This window comes from Aulonocara sp. 'chitande type north' Nkhata Bay, linkage group LG15 (assembly GCF_057382095.1).
Source record: "Aulonocara sp. 'chitande type north' Nkhata Bay isolate Kocher_YH1m ecotype deep benthic linkage group LG15, A_spYH_male_GT1.1, whole genome shotgun sequence".
Classification (NCBI taxonomy): Eukaryota; Metazoa; Chordata; class Actinopteri; order Cichliformes; family Cichlidae; genus Aulonocara; species Aulonocara sp. 'chitande type north' Nkhata Bay.
Genome location: NC_141358.1, coordinates 31,643,373 through 31,659,321, shown reverse-complemented (window position 1 = coordinate 31,659,321; position 15,949 = coordinate 31,643,373). Strand labels below are relative to the sequence as shown.

The following is a 15,949-nucleotide window of genomic DNA, read 5'->3' as shown; positions in this document are numbered from 1 at the left end:
CCTTAGTCTTTGAGGTGTTGAGTTGCATGTGGTTTGTGTGACTCCATGCGACAAAGTTCCTCACCAGACATCTGTACTCCTCTTCCTGAAGATGAAGATAGAATGAATGCTTTTAAAAGCAGATAGTTTTTAGCAATACAAATGGTTGTCTGTCTTTCTGTGTTACCCTTGCAATAGACCAGCAACCTGTCAAGGTTGTACCCCACCTCTTGTTCCATGACAGATGGGATAGTCTGAGCTAAGTTAAAGTCCGCTGACTTTGGTGGAGTCACAAACAGAAGTAGGCTCACTTTTAGTGCTGCACATATTGGCCATGTGACAGAAATGACATATCACATACACATTAGCTCCTTAGATGAAAGAAGTCTCTGTAATGACCCCACATATTTGTTCAAAATCTGAACTGAGGTCATTGTATTTTGTCTGCTACCAATTAGGATTTCTTTTTTGACTGCTCCTCCTGTCACTCTTCTTATTTTCACTTTCTCACGATTTGAACTCATGAGGACAGTTCCCTTATAAAGATTGGCTAATTTATAATTAATATTGTGACTAAAAAGACCCCCAGACCCAGCAAACATGCCCAAGCAGGTAGCTCTGGGTGACTTGTGAGGGTGTGTAGTCACGTAGGGGGTGTCAAAGGGCAAAACTGCCCTCTGTGGACACACCAATTTTGGTGGGCTAAGTATGGGGTTGCCCTACCCACATAACTCTACAGTTCAGCCATAGCTACATACTGTGGGCTCACATGGTTTTCTGGCACATTATTTATATTAAGGACTGATTCAAAACCTCAATAAAATAGAAGGTTAACTGCCTGTTGTCATGCAAAAGATATAAGGTCACATTAATCCATAATAATTCAAGCATGTAGCCCCTAAATTGTTTCAGACAGACTTCTATGATTTGTTTTGTTTACAGACAAAAGATCCTGGTTTGAGTACAGGAGGAGACAAACCTCCTGTCGGTCGTATCAAGACCCATGTGGTGACCCTTTGTGAATAAAGATTCTTTTTTCTTTTAGAGCAGCATTCTGGTCGACATTCCTTACCAATTGCTGGTGGTATTGTACAGTGGGGCACATGTAGCACATGCTCTATGGTGCCTTGGTCAGCAGCCGAGGAAATGTGCTCGCAACATGGGGTGCAGTAGGGGAGCTAGAGAGTGGGCATGTTGTGTGCACACCGTGGGCCTCTGCTTAGTATAGCTGGCCCATGGTGTGGACTAACCACTCTGAGACTGATTAGTAAATGGACTGATTCTTATATAGCGCTTTGCTACTCTCCCGGAGTACTCAAACTGCTCTATATAACATGTCACAATCACCCAATCACACTCATTCTCACAAGCAGTTTATCTATACCCAGTGCTTTCTAAGTACATTCACACACATTCACACTCTGATAGCTGCATCGGAGAGCAAGTTGGGGTTATTATCTTGCCCAAGGATACTTGACATGCAGACTGGAGGAGGGATCGAACCACCAACCTTGTGATCAGTAGGTGACGTGCTCTACCTCCTGAGCTACAGCCACCCCAAATGCAGAGGTCTACAAATCAGAGGAAAATCACACACTGTGCAGTGTGGATTTGCCCACAGTTCCCCTAAATGGGTTTCAAGGGGGCATGTTTCCAAGTTGATCATATTGATTAAGTAAGCGAGTCTTTTATACCATGTAATATATGTGCGGTAAGCATTTTTACACTAATAGGTCATTATTGCATTTGCATACAAATATAATGTGATTACAATAGTATGTTACTTTGGAAGGCCTTTTACCCCCCAAAATTTAAAAATGTACTTAATTAAGTGATACTGCTTTTCCCCGTTTCCATCCTGCTTTTCAGTCCACCTAAATTATTGTAAACAATACAAGCAATCCTACTGACAGTAAATAAAAGTGTAAGCCACTGCACAGCTCTGGCTTTGATGAAAACCGGCAAGTCTTGCACAAGAATAATTGCAATCAGTCACACAAGGACATTTGTTTCCCAAGGCTGTATCAGCACATACAAAGTAACTTGATGCAAGAGGGCTAATAGTGGACTCACGTGGTTACACTGCAGTTTTTCACCCGATCAGCCTGCCTGTATTTCGCTTTCAGCAGCTGTCTTGCTGTCTTGCCAGCTTGTGTTATAAATTAATGCATTAGCAGTTTTGGTTTGGCTTCTCTAGCCTGATAAACACAAGCTAAAGAAGAGCAAGATCTCCACAGCTGTGGAGGTGGGATAGGAGCAAGTGGACACGAAAGCTATTTGTCTTTGTTAATTATTTGACATCATTTGACATCCAAACTAATTAACAGCCATAAGCAGAAGAGCAGCAGGAGCGTAGCAGGCGACATTGTGAACAGGTTAACACAGGGGATTGTTTTAGGCAACTTTAATGAACTGACTTTATAATTCACTTTCAAGTACTCAGGGTACAGAATTTTCTTACTTAAAATCATGTTTCTAATATTAAAAAGTCTAAATACTTTGCTAGAAATGAAAGAGATTGACTAATGAGGTTATTATTATTGTTTTATATTTTCAGATTGGCCTGCTGGCATTATCACTATGTATGTATACACCAATGAACCAAATCACTCTGACTCTGCTTGCACAATATACTTTCAGTCTGCTAAAACAGCTCCAACCACTGAAGTATAGACATGCACAATGCTTCTGAAGGTGTCTTTCTGACAATGGCACCAAGATGTTATCTCCAGATCCCTGAAGTCTTTGAGTAGAGAATATACTATGGGTCAGTCTAGTTACAGACATTCCCCAACCCACTCTTACCAGTTAGGAGTGTGTCTTTGTAAATGCTTTAATTCAGCAGTCTGTCCATAATGATCTGGCTCTTGTTAACCTGGGTCAGATCTTCACATCTACCAAGTTCCTTTACATCCAAAGAATGACTACAACAACCAATACTACATTTTTTGTACACAGAGAGACTGGTTTCTCTCACAACTTCCACATGTGGACACCACATACAAATGCTTATTCAGGACCAAAACCATGCTGTTTTCCAAAACCTCAGCACCCAGGTGTGGTGCGTAGAGTTCACCAAAATGATAGCCAAACAGAAGTGCACAAAAAACCTCACACATGGGACACAGCTTTGTTACATACTCCAGAACTACCAATCACTGTGCAGAGTCATATTGTAGGTGGTTGAATAAGTATATTATTCATATAAGGTAGATTTAACCTCTTAACTTCCACAAGGTTGTTAGTCGACCACTTAGGAGTAGTCTTAGAGTTAGTTTTGCCTGAGTATAATCCGCCAAGTATTAGATACATCACTTGAATTCGTCGGGGTATTAAAAAATACTAGGGGGACCAGACATAACAAAGAAAACTCAGAGTATGTAGAAATGTTTTTTGTGTTTCATTTTACCAGGTAACACTAATCTAGCGCACCAGCTCATGTCCATTTAGTGTGAAGCAAATTACACTTTTCTAACCCACATTGTCAGGATAGTTTCTCTGATACTTGATGTTATTGTGTGCAATAAAGTATTCCATTTCACCAGTGGGAACCTTTTCTCATTATGCAACAGCCTCATCAGCCCTATAGGTTCCTTTGAATGATACTTTATGCATTAAAATACTATTGTAAAGCTGGGAAATGTGTTTGTCAAATTAATCTTGCTAATGCTTGTTCTCATAATAGCAGGGATGCATTTCGTCTTCTTATTTTATGCTTTAAAAGTAAGCAAGCATTGAGAGTGAGGAGTGGTGCTTGCAGATACTTTCCAATAGTGCAGTGATAAAACTATTCAATGTTCCCATTTTCTCACGATGTACAACTTTATATCTTTTAACCGCTGTGTCCTTCATGCATGGTGCTGTATAATCAGTGACAATGAAACTTTGTACTTTTATTCAGAGCATCAGAGCATTCAGATTTGAGTTCTTAGACTCTCTTCTATGGCAGAGGTTTAGTATTTCTATCTGCTTTGATAATACTATCTTCTTAAATAATTATGGATGCTCTGATCCAACTTTTTTCCAATCTGATATGCCTAGAGGGACTGGTCCCTCTTCCCCTCTGTCTTTCTTTCTTTCTTTCTTTCTTTCTTTCTTTCTTTCTTTCTTTCTTTCTTTCTTTCTTTCTTTCTTTCTTTCTTTCTTTCTTTCTTTCTTTCTTTCTCCCTTTCCTATCCCCCAGTCATGTCTGTCATGTCTGTAACAACTGAAAATAAAGTAACATAAATAAATAAATAATAATAACAAAGGTCAATCAAATGTACCAATACGGCAAGGCCGTGATGATCCAATTGGTAAAGTAAATCAGTTGGGCATCTTTCTTGGCCTTGAGACAATAATTCTAATGGCTAAAGAACCAAACGGTTCAGGCAAAAGAAAAAAAAAAAAAAAAGGACAGTTGGGATGCATAAAGATCCAAAATCTTCTAAAAGGCACCAACAGTACCAATGCTGTGAGTGGAATAAGCCATGATTATACCAAGCAGACAGCTTTAGGCTACAGTGGCTTATATTAGAAGATACAAGAAACTATCTTATTAGGATACAAGATAGATGCTAACTAAAGCAGCCCTGCTTTCTATGGGTAGAGGATGCCTATTTATAAGATACTGTAAATATTTTAATTTCTGTTGTAAAGCCTACTATTTAAACATGGGACTCTATGCAGACTGATTCCATTTTAAAGCTAGCCTCAAGTGGCCATTAGAGGAACTACAGTTTTTGGGATTGGCATGTGGCATTTATTTCTGCCAGCTTAACCACTCATTTGGAATGCGGATGAAATATTTCACCTTTCAGGTCTTTTTGAGTCTTCTAGCAATCAAATGCAAAGCTGTTAACTGTATTTGCTATTTCGTGTCTTTTTAATCATAGTTCTTTGCGAGAACAGCTGCATTTTGAAAATAAAGCTGAAAACTGAATTGAACATTACATTTGCTACCCATCAAACAACATACTTAAAGACTGTGCTGACAGGAACTGCAGAGAAAGATGATACTTTTTTGTCATACTGTCATTACGAGTGACCTTTTTTCATGCAGTTTGAAACGGCAATTGAAACCTGCTCTATGCACCATTTTTTTTGTCAAAGCAACCACATTCCCAGATCTCATCAGTGGGTGAAAGAAATGCCTATGCTATATTTTAATGAAGTAAAATTATCCAACAAGTTAAAGTGTACCAGTTTTAATCAAATTTCAGCTTGGGGAGTTTAAGATGGAGAGAGACAAAGAGAGTTGGGAAAGAGACAGATGGGCCAGAGAGAAAGCTAGATATCAACATAGCATCAGAGTGTGAAAAATACGTTATCTCCTTTTGACTCACATTGTGTTCCGGCCACAGGGAATCCTGCTCCCTCCCAGCTCTGTTCTGTTTCATCCATGTACAACACTGCTGTTAGTAATTAGAGAGTAGGTGTAAGATGCCGCAGATTCACCAGCAGAACAATCTGCTGCACACAGAGCTGTCTCATTTAAATAATTAAAATGAATCTACTCTTGTTCATATTTGGATAAATTAAATTAATATTTGTCCCACAAGGCTCGCCAAACACAATCTTTCCACCACAATTTGTAAGTATGGTCATGATTGTCAGAGTCTGAGTCAGGGTCTGCAGCTTCTGCAATCTGCTCACTGTGGCAGTGATGCAGAAGGGCTTCACTGCTATATGTGTGACATAGTAATGTGTGATTTACTGAACTTCCTCTCCATACAGTTATTCTTTTGCATGTTTCTTTTTTTTTTTTTTTTTTGGAGCCCCCGACCTCCTGGGTTAGCCTTCAGCGTTATAATCGGAACAGATCCTAGCAACCATGTCCTGCTCTGCCTCCTGGCCCCGTTTTAGGCAAGGAGAACCACTACGCATCGTATGGTTGCTATGTCATATGTTACGTCATATGTGCTAACAAATCAGTTTTGCTGTACTAAGGAGCCCTGCATGGGATAACATATCTAATTTTAAGCAGAAAACAGAGAGAAGTTGACTGTGGATAATTTTTTGTGACAGAAATTTAATTTTTTTTCCTTAAAGGCAGACTTTCGTGGCTCAAGAGTTGGGAGTTCGCCTTGTAATCGGAAGGTTGCCGGTTCGAGCCCCGGCTTGGACAGTCTCGGTCGTTGTGTCCTTGGGCAAGACACTTCACCCGTTGCCTACTGGTGGTGGTCAGAGGGCCCGGTGGCGCCAGTGTCTGGCAGCCTCGCCTCTGTCAGTGCACCCCAGGGTGGCTGTGGTTACAACGTAGCTTGCCATCACCAGTGTGTGAATGGGTGGATGACTGGATGTGTAAAGCGCTTTGGGGTCCTTAGGGACTAGTAAAGCGCTATACAAATACAGGCCATTTACTTTTTGCCTCTTTCCTTTGTTTGTGGATCTTATAGTAATGTTGCTCTACACAGTGGCTGTTCTTGTGGCAGTAGTACTAGCACTGGATTATTGAAGCAGACCGTGATATCAGTATTTAAGAATATAAATTGTCCACAATAATAATTTCCTTATTTATTATCAGTTATCATTCGCTGTTGATGTATTAAAAAAATATTCCTTTAGAACCTTTTAATTGGATTCTCAGAAATACTTACATTTTCTTCACACCCACATTCTCTGTACACCATCTGGGCAGGGGTCTGTGAGGAGTTGGCAGCCTGGCTGTGGTCTGGGACACTGGGCCTCCCTGTGGGTGGGGGCAGTCTGCTTGCCTCCATCCCAGGGAAAAGAGTAACACCCCCTGAGTCTGGGGGTTGATTGTCCCATTGGGGGCCGTGATACCTAGACCTGGGAGTATAGAGTATGTTTGGGGAGTGTGAATGGTTATATAGTGTTCATTTCACGTCTGGGGGTCTCCTCAGCTCTTTCCAGGAAGGTGGCGCTGTTGCCTCTCTGGTGGTCCTACTTGGGCTTTTGCACTCTGGGGGCCTGTGGATGTCCTGGCCTGGGTCTCCTCCATGTCTGCTTCATGCCATGGGGGGCGGGGCTATGGCTCCCCACACCCTCGTTACATGGATAAACCTTTTGAACTCAAGCACGCTCATGCACACAGGTGTACACACGGGTGCTTGAAAAACGTTATTTTTCCCTTTTATTTTTTCAATAACTTAAAATAAAGTAAAATAAATAAATTAATAATAATAATATAAAATGTGAAAAAATAAATCAGTTGGTCGTCTTTTCCTGGCAAGAATTCTGATTGCTAAAGTAATGAATGGGACAAGGAAATAAATAAAATAAAATAAAATAAAATATTGACATTTAACTGATATATTACGTTGATATATTATAATAAGTATACCAACAAATATGAAATACATATTCCTACCTTTTGATCCAGATATTTGAAATTTTCTATATAATATTTCTTTTTCAGTCAGTAAATGTATCAATTAATTTCATGTAGCAACACTGAGATGTAGTGGGCCAAGCCAGTTTTATTTATAAAGCACTTTACAAGCAGCAACCACTCACCAAAGTACCAACAGAAATTCCATACAATCTGACAGAAATTGCATAAATTTCCTAAATCTAGAGAAGAACATTATTAAACAAATACTACAAAAGCATAATACTACTGCATTAATTTACTGAGAAAAATGATTCAAAATTAAATATGGTTTTGATCTATTTAAAGAGCCCAAACATTGGTCTTCTGTTGTGTTCTACGTCTACAGAAGTGCATCATTCATTAATCAAAGTCACGACTTCCAAACTGGAAAAGGTTAGAAAAAAATTTCCATGGAGTGCGTACTCCACCAAGCTATGGTCATGAAGGCCTTACAAAAAATCTTACAAATGGAGGAAAATTCAGTTGACTTCCTGCTCTGACATGAGTGGTTGTCCAACAAAAAGGCCAAAGTGTTCATCAAGAGCATAAGGTCATGTCTGAGGTTCAACAGGCCTCTCTGATATTGGCTAATATCATTATTGAAGAGTGTACAATCAGAAAAAAAGCTACTGAGAGAATGTCGTATATATCCACACCAAAATGTTATATTTTTAAAACATTTTCTATTCTGGTTTTGCATAAATGTCTTTTTTTCTTGCATAGTTGACTTAGTCTTAGTCTTTAACATCTTAACATCCATTGTCTCCAGCAAACCATTGTCATATTAGGGGTATGGTTTGGATCTACACCCATCTCTTTCCTTTTTAATGATTTTTGCCTATTTGGATCAACACACTGGAAAACCACAGGAAATCTGCAAGGCCTAATTCAATGCATTAGAGTTCATTTCAAAATTTTGATATTATTTTCAAAATCCAGCTCCACTCCAAACCCTGGATGGGTTACCACTGACATGGTGGCTGTAAAGAAATCAATCTCTTTGCTGTAAAAACCTCCATCACTGGATGGAACAGTTTACAAACCAACACATTGTTAATAATGTTAAAATGAATAATTTGAGGTTGTTACCCATAAACTACCAGAATCTTGAACCAGGCCTGATGCTGAAACATGCAGCACGTTAATCGTGATCTTTAATGTGTTGCAGCTTATCACAGAAGGCATTTGTTAACCTACATAAGTGGAGCATACACAATTTATTTAAATAGCATGACAATTTCATTAAAGTCATTCGTCTTGACTGCCGGGATGTCTTAGATACATGAGGTTTAATTTTCTGCTTCTAAGTTCAGATAAAACTGAGGTTATTGTAACGGGGCATAAAAATCTTAGAAACACTGTCTAACAAGATCCTTACTGAGGACGGCATTGCCTTGAGTTGTCTGTTGTAGTGATTTTGCACATTATAAGTAAAATTGAAGCACACAATCCCGTCGCACAACATCAACATTTATTTATATACAAAAATAAAATTAAAAAAAATAAAATATGAAGTTACAATTCTTTTCTGTAAAAAAGCATTTTTTTTTTTTGTATATAAATAAATGTTGATGTTGTGCGACGGGATTGTGTGCTTTTTATAATTTGTAATTGTTTAAATAACTCGTGTCTTAACTCATTCCATCACACAGAAAATAAAAACTTTTTACATCACAAAATGTTAGAAATATAAGTCGTTCATAACAACCTGAAAGGTTAGGAGATTAAAATGCAAACCAATGGAAGCAGAAGCACAAGACTATAATGTCACAGAGCACACAGTGTCTATTATTGTGTAGACATTTATAAATAAGAGCTTAATAAAGATGCTTAATTTCTTAAGAAATATGCAGGTGGAGTGATCTTTATCAAAAGTAGAAGTTACATCTGTGGCTAAGTCATTGTACCCAAAAACTTTAAAAATCTATCGTTTGTGAGGCTATGTAAGTAAAGCTTGCTCTTCTCGCCCATGTGTAACAAACCATCTGTTGGGGGTTGTGGATTTGACACCTTAGCATTGTGAAAGTGGGGAAACATGCTCCTGGCTGTGCATAAGATTTCTGCTTGCAACTTAGAATCTCAGTTCTAAATGAAATTCAGATGTTTTTTTAAGTATGGCTAATGTATTATTTGACTTCTAAGGCATACACACACACACACACACACACACACACACACACACACACACACACACACACACACACACACACACACACACACACACAAAGAACAACAACAAAGAGAAGAAGAAGAGGGTGTAGTTTACTACACATCATAAAAAACGCAATCAATCATCTTCCAACTGTATCTTTCTGTTCTGACTTTAGAGTCCTTGTTCGTTTACTGAGCCGTACTTTGGGAGTCATACTGTTGTGATACTGGGGAGAAAAGGGTAAGGTTTGATAGACTAAAACCTTTACACACAATACTTCAAAAATCTAAAGAGTGTGTGAGGCTGTTAGCTGTGTTGTCCAGCAATAAACTTATCTACAATGTGTTAGTAAAAGAGTGAATTGTACTTCTGAAGTCACACTTTAACGATGCTTCATATCACAGTCTTTATGATGAAAAACATGTTCTCTCGTTAGCACATGTCTGTGCTGTCACTTGTCATGAAAATGTCCAGAGTTAGGGTTCAAGCTTCCTCTTCACTTACCATTGATCATTATTAGGGCCCACAATAGATTTGTCACATTATCCCCATAAACAACATGCTTTTATAGAGATCATTGTGACACAAATATTTAGATTCTGGTTTCACAATGTGCATGAACTCAAAATCTTAAAATTTCATATTTATAAAGTATTGCAAAGAATACACTTCTTGTAAAAAAAACTGATTGGAGATGCTTTTGAGAAAAGCTCCTGCTGTGACCTTCCTTCTGTGAGCGCATGCACGCACACACACACCCACACACACACACACACACACACACACACACAGAGAGAGAGAGAGAGAGAGAGAGAGAGACAGAGAGAGCGGGAGATCATTAATACAAAGGGTTGGAGCCGGTTTTGGATTTTCACTTGTTGTTGGATTTAATATGAACAGTCACATAAAATTCATTACAATTTTTTGCCTTTGGTTCAATTAAGATGTTTCTTTAAATCTATAACACCTTCCTTTTCAAAAGGTTTACTGACATAGTAAAGAAGTAGCTAGGGAACTCAGTAAGTATGAGCAACAGTAGCTGAAGGACACTTTCTCCAATAAATAGGATTTCATCATCTGCAGTTTGTTAAAAAGTGCCATATTAAAAACAATTCAGCAGACCCTCAGAGTGCGGATGCAAACCGCTTTCAGCTATAGAGGTAGAGGTACGCTTCATGTACTTATCAACATACAGTTCAGAGGCTTGCATTAGAGTGCATTGGTGCTTGGGCATCTTTTATTCAGCGTGATTATACCATTGTGGATTTAGCTATATAAATATGCTCAAGAGTCTATCATATGTTTGACATGCAACTAAAAATTCGAAAATATATGTTTTAAATCAGTAACTTTACAAATTTAGAGGAAATGTTTTTGGACAACACACGTGTCACATTTTAAACAGGGTTTGAATAATCAGCGCTGACATACAGACATTTATGCGCTGGGTATAACAGACATGCTTACCGTGGTGGTCATGTTTACATCACCTGTTTTCTGCCTTTGAAATATTAAAATCCTTTGGGCTGCTTTTTTAATTATCTTGAAGGGGGGAGCAATTTTAAACCCACGAGTTGTGTTTTATTTCATTCTGTGAGTATATTTGAACTATGCACACGGTCTCCCAACTGCATGCCAAGCATAGCTTCCCATTTGTCATGCAAACTAGAAAGTAGATGAACCTCTCCCTGGGCTCAGGAGCTGAGTTTGCTTACACATTTCCATGATGTGATGGTTTGTAATTCAAGACAGATGGCGGGAGGATATTTTTACCATTTTGTGTGCTGGAATAGAAATTAGTGATTGTCCATTTGGTGAAGAGTGAATTTCAGTTTCTCCATTTTAGATACTGCAGCAACGTGAGTACATAAAGCAGTATCCAGGTGCAATACACCCGCTCTGGCAGTCATGAGGAATAGAGGGTATGTATGAGCTCTCCTTCTCACATCACATCACTCCTCTCATCCATGCTGAGTGAACAGAGAAACTTTCTGGGTTTAAATGCAATGGAGATGTGTTACCTGCGTTACCTGTGTTCCTCTTTTAAGAAGTATAACACATAAACACACTCAGTGATCTTATTTATGTACTGCACAGTCAGTATTCTGAAATGCATTTAATTCATATTTAGAAATAAATACATTTATAAACTCAGATTTATGACATGTCCTATAAGTGTAGCTTCACACCAGGCGAGGTACAACAAGAGAATGAGATAAATCATAGTTTAATATTTTCCAAAGGTGTCATTTGTCATAAACTAGCTGTGAGAAGCAGGCGGGTTGTACCCGAACGCAGACTCGCAGACAGGACTTTAACTCAAAAGACATTGATTTATTGCTAGACAGGAAATAATACAGACTAAACCAGGAGAAACACAACCATGAGGGAGATCGCGACACCGGACAGAGGGAAACAGAGGGCTTAAATACACAAGGAATCATGAGGGGATGAGAAACAGGAGGGAAACACAGCCGAGGCTAATCAGACACGATGAGACAGGGGAAGCAAAACTGAACATGACATGAGACGAGGTACCTTCAAAGTAAGACAGGAAGTTATATACACAGTGATAACCAGACAAAGACACGCGAGCTTGACAACAGAAACACGGGAACAGAAAAGGGAAACAAGACACAAGGACACAAACACAGAGAGGGTACAGAGGACAAAAACACAAGGGGAATCTAGGTCAGAGACACAGAATAAAAACTAATGAAATTAACCTTAAACCAGACATAATAATAAGACATAATAGTCACCAAAAACATAAACTCCAAATGCTGGGTCAAAGGCCCAGAACCATGACAATCATTAATCATCCAGCACACTACCAGAAATACACCTACCACATGCACCATTCTTTGGTTTATTATAAAAAATTATAGAAATTTACAAAACATTACTGGGCTACAGTTTTTGTGTGAAGATGGATTTGTGCTAACTACAAGTCCAGAAACAAACTGTCACCTCTTGCTATTAGAATGCAAATAGAAACTTGCTGAACGAGTTAGAATTCCACTGGCTCTGTGTTAAAGCATTTTATAATGAAAGGATTTGCTGCTAATGTGTTGTTGGCACTCTACATGTACATGTACTGTGGTATTGTCTGTGTGACTACTCTATGTTACCACAATTGTAGTTTGACTTGCCTGGATGATGGCTCATCTTTAACTGATGTCAAATTATTGGCATTTATAACAGCTGATAAATCCAAATGAACAAAAGTGAAATAGAGATGGACGAAACACCCTCCAACCATGATATGAGTGTTGGTGTCACATAGTTTATCCACCAGAGGGCACGTTGCACTTGTTGACATTGCGTGTTTGGAATGTCACAAACTCAACAACCAGCTGATCCAAACAGAGTGGATTCGAATAATCCACGACTTAATTTTTTTTTAAACGGTATTGTCAGTTTTTCTTAGTAACTCCATATAACTCCAATAACTACATATAACAAATGCTAGGGAAGTTAGATTAGCTAATATATCAGATTTTTAAATCTCCAAGTATCAACATTAAACACATTATTGAACAAGCTCTGCAAAGGAAGATGAAATATAAAATTTTTCCTCTTAATAATAAACACCTTCATTTAGAAATGTAATTGTATTGTCTTTGTCTTACATTTCAATTTGTTTGATAATCTGAAATGTTTAAGTGTGACAAACATTCAAAAAATAGGAAATCAGGAAGAGGGCCAACGCTTTTTCACACCATTGTAGGTAATATGACTAACAGCATGGGCCAAGTTCAACATCATTGTGCTGTTTTAAAAAGCTTAAAATGTGAAAAATCTGTTTTCATGTCTTTTGTCAGTGCCACAGTCCAATCCACCATCCCGTGAACACATCTGCACTGCTCCTTCTCAGCATGGAGTCATAATGCCGCTCATTGATTATCACCGCTCTGCTTATAGCTTCACTAACTCTTTCCAGTATGTTAATAGTACGGCTCAAATCATTTGTATCCCACTGTCATTACGAAAGCTCTGAATCTTGATTATTTGCATGTTTGATTTGGCAAAGATTTGGCAGATGTCCAGAGAGGCTGTAATAGCAGGAGAAGGACCAGTTACTTAGTTTTCCTATGTTTTAGCTCATATAATGTTTTAATAAACATTAAATCAATACAGAAATGCAATTTTTAGTGAGAAGAATGTGGCGTTTTAACACATAACACCAAAGGTAACACACTCCCATGGCTGTAGTCTCCCTGTATAGGAAAATGCACATTGTCATACTGCAAAAACTGCTCAAGGAACACAACCTGGTCTCCAGACTTCCCACTTCCAGTCTTACTGTGCACCTGTGGGATGTGCATGAAAAACTTGATCCATAGAGGTCCCAAGCTACAACATACAGGTCTTAAACGATCCACTACCACCATCCTAGCTTCTGATTACACATTATACGCAATATTAGGTGGTATTAGGTGTTTTTATATACTGGCTGAACATTATATTAGTCTACTATCATCTCTGTTCTTATGAACACAGCCGCAAACTTGAATACTTCCCTGCCTGACCTTGGCTTTTGACTTTTTCCTGTCCACCTGTGTTGCTTAGATGGCTGATGGAACCTGCTGCTGCTTCTCATGGCACATGCTGTTACTTTAAACCAACCTCAGGTGGGTGGGGGTGGAGTTGAGTGTAGGTAGGCAGAGAACTAAATCCACACCACACTCATCAATCAGTGTGCCCCATCTTTCCTCTTTCTCCCTGCATCATATTTCCTGCAGCTTAGCTGAGGTACGTCCCTCCTTATACACATTCTGTGGCACATGATTAATCCCACCACTCATATCTCTTTTCATGTGTCAGCACCTTCAGTGCTTTATAGGCTTATTCTGAGATGAAGTGACAGCTCTACTCTGAAATATCACCAAATTAAGACTGCTGGCATGTGTAAACAACGTAAATATACACCAAAACCCACAAATCAAATGGAGGGCAATGTCTAACTCTTCTATTAAAACTTTGTTGACCCTGTAATATTTAAAGGTTGTTTTGTGTGGTTCAGCTGTTCTAGGTTGGTTCAACATTAGTCATGTCTCAGCTGACTCTTTGTGATGCTGGGTGCATTCCTTCTTGAAAAATTGCATTCATAAGTCACAAGTAGATTTATAGGTCCCAAATAAACATGGGCATGTGGGAAATGTTAGGAACCATTTGTGTTGCATGTGCCAGATAATAATATAATTCCCATCTAATTGACTTCTTTATATAGAACATTTATCTGAATAACAAAAGAACAGATTTGGAAGGTGCTATCTTCTAGTTTCTGAAACTATGCTTGCTAAGTGTTTTTTACTGACCTGGTGGATGTTGACAAGTGCAGGAAAACAGGAAGCAACTAAAGCTTTCAAGCAAGTACAATGAATGAAGTGCAGAATTTCCATCCAAAACACTGCTATATATTAGTAAAGTACATGAGTAAATGTACAATATTGCATTTGACCAACCTATTCATGCTGTGCTATGTCCATTTTTGATATACAGTATGTTGTCAGGCAGTGTAAAAGTGTTCAAAAGATTTCCTGGATTCTGGGAGATTACACACAAGCACTATAATTTACATATTTGTGATGGTACATTACGCAGCCATTTACATACATGCATACATGAAGGAATAAAAGAGTAGAGCGCAATGGTTATCCATCTCAGTGACACACATCTAAATGTATATGTGTTACAAAGTTTATTGCATAGTCTGTGAAACTAAAGACTCATCAAGAAGATCCAGATACATTCAGTGAGAAATACTGTTGACTCTTTTAGGGAAGAATGAGTGTGGTCCCAACAAAGTCACTGCAACTGAATTATATAAGAATGCAAGTCAACAGAAGCACTTTCTAGACAGGATATATTTATAAAAATGTCCTACAAGAGTGCTGAAATGAAACTCCTTGTTAGTCTGAAGTCACAGAAAGTTCTGCAGGTTTGTATAAGAAGGGAGACATTTGATAAGGGAGAAAACAAAGGAAAATTATATCTCTAGAGCTGTGGATTGAGCAGGCAGCGTTCTGTAAAAAAGAGTTTCTTGGCTTCTGAGACCAACACACCTGCATAAGCATGAAGTTAAATGTTGTGAACGAATGGAATTCATTCAAAGGAAATATGACAACCAGTCTTCATACAAGCGTGCATGGAGCCAGCTGAATGTAGCGCACATGCACACGCGCATACAGATGCCCTGTTACTCAGAACCAGCTGTTCCAGTGTGTTTAAATTATCACCTGTCAGCACAAATTTACCCTGATTCTGAAGGAGCTGGAATTCAAAATTTGCCATACTGTTGAAATCACCCACCACCCTCCTTCTGCTGTTATCAATCATAAAGTGCAGGCAGTGAAGGGCTAGCCATTAATTTCCCTCGTTTCCTTTTAAGATCACAGGAATTTAGCTCAGTCTTTCTCTGGCAGCTCTGCATAGCGACCAAACAGAGAGTAGGGAAATGTAAAGACTTTTAGAGACTAAAATGTGCTGTAAGGCAGCCA

The 15,949-nt window shown here is 38.6% G+C and overlaps 1 protein-coding gene across 4 annotated transcripts in view; it reads left to right on the top strand.

Annotated features, from left to right (window-relative positions):
- Positions 1-15,949, top strand: part of LOC147313394 (heparan sulfate glucosamine 3-O-sulfotransferase 5) — a 145,047-nt gene that overhangs the window by 43,062 nt on the left and 86,036 nt on the right. For 2 of the 4 annotated variants that reach the window (XM_086262901.1, XM_086262899.1), the window contains one exon: positions 11,293-11,368. The exons of the other annotated variants lie outside the window; for them this stretch is intronic. The gene's annotated coding sequence lies outside the window, so the exon portion shown is untranslated. The remainder of the gene's footprint in view (positions 1-11,292; positions 11,369-15,949) is intronic. 4 annotated transcript variants of the gene reach the window in all.